The sequence below is a fragment of the Coptis chinensis genome, chromosome 2 (genome assembly GCF_015680905.1).
Source record: "Coptis chinensis isolate HL-2020 chromosome 2, ASM1568090v1, whole genome shotgun sequence".
NCBI classification, from domain to species: domain Eukaryota; kingdom Viridiplantae; phylum Streptophyta; class Magnoliopsida; order Ranunculales; family Ranunculaceae; genus Coptis; species Coptis chinensis.
This window is the reverse complement of record NC_141457.1, coordinates 78,053,292-78,058,197: the sequence shown is the minus strand read 5'-3', so window position 1 is coordinate 78,058,197 and position 4,906 is coordinate 78,053,292. Positions and strand designations below refer to the sequence as shown.

General features: G+C 32.9%; 1 long non-coding RNA gene across 4 annotated transcripts; it reads right to left on the bottom strand.

The window, feature by feature from the left end:
* Positions 1-649: 649 nt before the first annotated feature.
* Positions 650-4,247, bottom strand: LOC147518014 (uncharacterized). Of its 4 annotated transcripts, none has more exons than XR_015211664.1 (8): positions 4,031-4,247; positions 3,886-3,933; positions 3,670-3,797; positions 3,198-3,303; positions 2,552-2,608; positions 1,833-1,897; positions 1,596-1,709; positions 650-860 (listed from the first exon to the last, which is right to left on the bottom strand). It is a non-coding gene; the product is annotated as an uncharacterized LOC147518014 (long non-coding RNA). The 4 variants fall into 4 exon arrangements; XR_015211666.1 differs by having other exon boundaries at positions 1,596-1,696; positions 3,886-3,901; positions 4,031-4,246; XR_015211663.1 differs by having other exon boundaries at positions 3,886-3,901; positions 4,031-4,236.
* Between the last annotated feature and the right edge of the window lie 659 nt (positions 4,248-4,906).

Sequence of the window (4,906 nt, the reverse complement as noted above, 5' to 3'; positions counted from 1 at the left end):
CCAAACTACCAGGGGCAGAGCCAGGAAATTGAGTGATAGTGAGCCAATTCCGACAACTAACTAAATAAAAATAATAATAATAAATAATTTTTTAACTAATATTTCAAACACGATCACAGAACAAGTATAAGATGAACATAAAAAATTCTATAAAAAATAGCAATAAGAATATCACATTAAAAGATAGCAATAAGTGTACTAAAAAAAAGAAAAAATAACCTAATCTAGACAAGTACATGTTCACGATCACTACTAAAAAAAGCAGGCTTGTTGTGACACAACAAGTCTGATGTGTCGAGTTTTTCAGATTTAAAAAACGACATAAGTACTCAAGTAGTGGTGACACAATAGGTTTTTATCAAACCGACACAATAGATATAGTACTTGTGTTATTTTTTAAGTATAAACTAACACAATAGGTATACTACTTATGTCGGTTTTAGCATTTCACAATTGTAAATTTGCTCTGGGGAAAACACAAACCGACACAAGAAATAGAACTGTTGTGTCGGTTCTTCTTTAAACCACACAAAATTAGATCCCTTCTTGTGTCAGTTTTAATAGATCACCTGTTTCAACAAAAAAAATGTAGAACAACAATTGACATGTATAAAAACATTGTCATCCACATCAATATAACACAATTAACAATCTCAAAAACAATTTCATTTCATTACTAAATAATTCTATTATCCAACATCAATTTACAACCAACCAACCATCCAAAATACAAAACGTTCACAAAACCCACAAAACAAAACCTAATCAACCTAGCCTATAACACCATACAAGAAAATGATTTCACGTCTAGCTTTTATCTATCCATCTAACCATTATAGCCGCATTCTATTAAGTTCAATCTACAAAAAAAGAAAACAAAAAAAGTAGTTAGGTTCAATATATCATAAAGCGACAAAATTCTTTTTAGTACAAAATACAAGTACACTACATGTTCACATGGCATAACTTCAAATATGTGTTTTTTAAGTCAGAGTAAGCAAAAAACAATTAAAACCAACAAAATCTGAAAAACACACCATCCATTGATGAGTACGTACATATGATCTAAAACTCATATTTCTTCACCTTCAACCCACTTTCCAATAGCTGCATAACCTTGTCACCTCTAACAATAACATAACAAGCACTACTAGTTTGGTCATTTGGTATATACCACTATTCCCCTAATAACAATGGCTTATAGTTATTTACCACGGTACAAAACTCTTTTCTAGTTTTGGAACAAGAACGCCCCAAAACTCAAACAATTACAAACCTATGACATGTGGTTTTTATAGTAAAATTTCGGCAACACATTTCCTCTGTATTTTCGATATTTTATAAATATAAACCTGTCATAACTTGAAAATCACAATCATATATTTCTCATTGGTTAACCAAGTTACTTAACCGTCTCGACTGATGCCAGAACAGTCAAATAACTGGCTTACAAAAATGAGATCACTTCAACATTAAGACTTAGTACGCCAAAATACTTGAATGTCTCGACTAATGCCAAATTATCCAAACACCTCGTACAAAGTCATTACCGAAAATACAATACTCGGATAATATAAGCATAAAAATCCCGATACCTTAGATAATTAAATAGCACTGATGATCATCAGATTGGAGGGCATGCAATTCTATTTTCTTTTGGTCTTCTTGCTTTTCCCTCATTCATCGAATTGATACCCTACACAACACACCTAACGACAAAAAAATGATCTATCTAGCTAAGAAAGAACTTGCCAATGTGAAAATATCAATTTACCGAGCTATTCTAGAAAGCTCTAAAATACTTTAGAAACAAAAGCACCACTTCTACAAACCTAGGATTGTCCAAAAAAATTTATCCTGCATCAGCGTGTACTAGCAAGCCCGGTCCAACAAAACCCTAAAAAACAGGGGAACATAATAAAGTGTGAAGCAAGTCAACCTACTTGTACTAAGTGAAATTCCAACCTTAAAACAAAAACTATTTTATATTCATAATGCTCAATACAGACTTCCCTTCCACTGGATTTTAGTCCACTTATAGGGAAAACCTAACCTAAAAAGTAAGGAAACAAGAGGCCTTCCATAGGAGAAGGGAAATGGACACTCTAAAAAAAATGGAAGTATTGGCAATATCTTATCTTTCTTTTGCATCTTGTATTTCAAGAATGACCAACCACTTATTATCATACCAACCAAGGTAAAGAGAAGCTCCACTAACTGAACCCGATATATAAACAAACAAAACAGCCACCAAACTCTGTGCCTCACCAATATACTTTATGTAAAATGAACTTTTCAATTATTTAGTAGTATATAGTACCAGAAAGGTGTGCAAGCCAATGTAATGCTGTTGTCGTGCCACTCTAAAATAACCAAAAATCGATAATATAATGGCCAAGGAGAACCAACGTGAGGGGAGATAAACTAAAAGTAACCCAACCCCAAAATGAAACTCTAATTCATTTCCTGAAAGTCTGAAATCAAATTACACTAAACAGTTGAAACAAATTAAAGCAACCTGAAATGTAAAGGATTACTAAAGAAAAGAAACCTGAAATTGAAGATTCAAATGTTTTGCTTTAGTACTAATTTCCGCTTCCAAATCAACCTGTAAAATGAACCAAAAGAGAACCAAAATCAATTATGCCCGAAAGTGAGAATAAACTTGAAAAATCAAAGCTTGGCCGGTGGGGGAGGAGTAAGCAATATTAAAAATGAGTCTACCATGCAGTTCACCACGAATGACTAAATGTAAGGAGACTCGAATTTCATTTTTTTTTTAATAAATAGCGAGAGCATCAAACACACTAACCAATAATGATTAGCTATGATGGTATTACTGCAGTTTGGCTGCCACGAGAAAATTGGCTACCAAACACCAATTTGGTATTATACCCAATTGAAGGTAGTAAAATCCCCTGAAAATAAATTGGACAATATAATGCACCAACCATTTTCCCTTGCAAAAATATAAAAGAATCATAACCCCAAAGTGGCAAGGTGTAGGAAACAAGGGATTCCAACCTTCATTTCAAGATGCAATGATAGGGCATGCTACTTGTTCATTATGCAATAAGTCGGGCACAAGGACAACATAATGTACGTGTTGGAATGAAAAAGTACTTCAATCGAAAGAAATGGACAGAACTTGAAGTACTTCAAATAGCAAGTAAGAATTGAAAAATAGAAATGCAAACCTTGTATTCATTTCGACCAGACCCTCACAACTTCATATCACAAGCATCCTTTATTCATAGAAGACGGTATTGATGTATATATAAGAATGAGAATAAATGGTTTGACCTTTGAAAATAAAACTTGGGATCAGTACATTCATGAAAGCATCAAAGCAAATCAAGTCATTTAAGAATATGCGAAATAGATGACAAAGTGGCATTGGAAAGACCATTGTACATCATGTGAATTATAAAAAAAAAGGAACAACAACTCAAGATAATCAATTAAACAGCAGCTGGAAATTATGTGCTATAAACAATACAAATGAAATGAACTACAAAATTGCATAAAACTTTATTAATTCAACAATTGTGAAGGTAATGATGATTGGTTGTTGCATGAATTTAACAACACTTCAAGCAACCATTTCATCAAATATATCATATACACCAAAGGGTAAACTAAAACACCAAAGAAGGCACAATATCCCACCTTTCCTATCTATATTCCATATTATATCAACGTTGAGGTACTGGTGAAATGAACAAATGGTATATGTAGAGGAGACCTGTTAAAGCAAGTCTAAACAATCAAAATGTACCAATTTCTTGAGCTCAAACCTGTTAAAGCAAATCAAGTATAAAAACTACAATAAGTAATCAAGTATAAAAACAACAAAATCAGGAATTCAAGCAATAGAAGTCATACCTTTTACAACTTCCATCTGCAAAATCAATTCGACAATTTAATCAACGCCTAAAAACATTATCACCTCAAAATAAACTCCACAGTTTCGAAAACTCAATGCCATGAAAAAAAACAAAGTGATTTCTTCAAGTGGAAACCAACTAACCTGTAAAATGCCTGAACTTGAAACACGAGATTGAGCGAGAGAGAGAGAGACAAAGTGGTCTATTTTTGGGAGTGGCGGTTTCAAGAGCGTGACATGTCAGGTTTTTCATTTTGATTTTTTGCAATACAGTGGCTGTTGGGTTTTGACGTGTTGGTTCTTTGAAACAATGAATAGTTTAAACAAGGTCTCACATAAGAAGCGACACAATAACCCAATGTATTGTGTCAAGCAACTTAAAGACACAACATAAAACTCGTTAGTGTCACTTCTTAGAAAAACGACACCATAAACCCTTCCCAGAATAAAACCGACACAACAAACATTTTTGTATCGGTTTTTGTTAAAACTGTATTAACAGAGTTTTTGGAACCGACACAACAACCCTTTTTTTTAGTAGTGGATTTTCATGATTACGTACTCCACTTTGACATAAGTTGTTTAACACCGCCCACCACCTTCAATTATTTCTTGGTGACTTCGCTTAGAGGATGATCCTACTTCAGCAGTAGTTAATTTCATATATTGTGTTTAGTATTGGTTGAGTGTTTCCTTTGATCAAATACTTTAACATAGTTGTTTAAATAATGCCTAAGTAGCATTTACCCAATGAAATCTATCACTTTAAATTTCAAGACAAATAAATCATCAAGTTTAAACATATAAATTGCCAAAAAGAAATAAAAATAATAACCCAATGGTTTAGAAAATTTACTTGAAATTTACCATGTGTCCACAAGAAATCTCCTACTATACAGTTTGGAAAATTTACTTGAAATTTATCATGTGTCCACAAGAAATCTCCTACTATACTGTTGAGTTCTAAAGAAGTTCTTTTTTATTTTGTTCTTTTTCTTGAAGTAGAGACTAGGGAGAGGT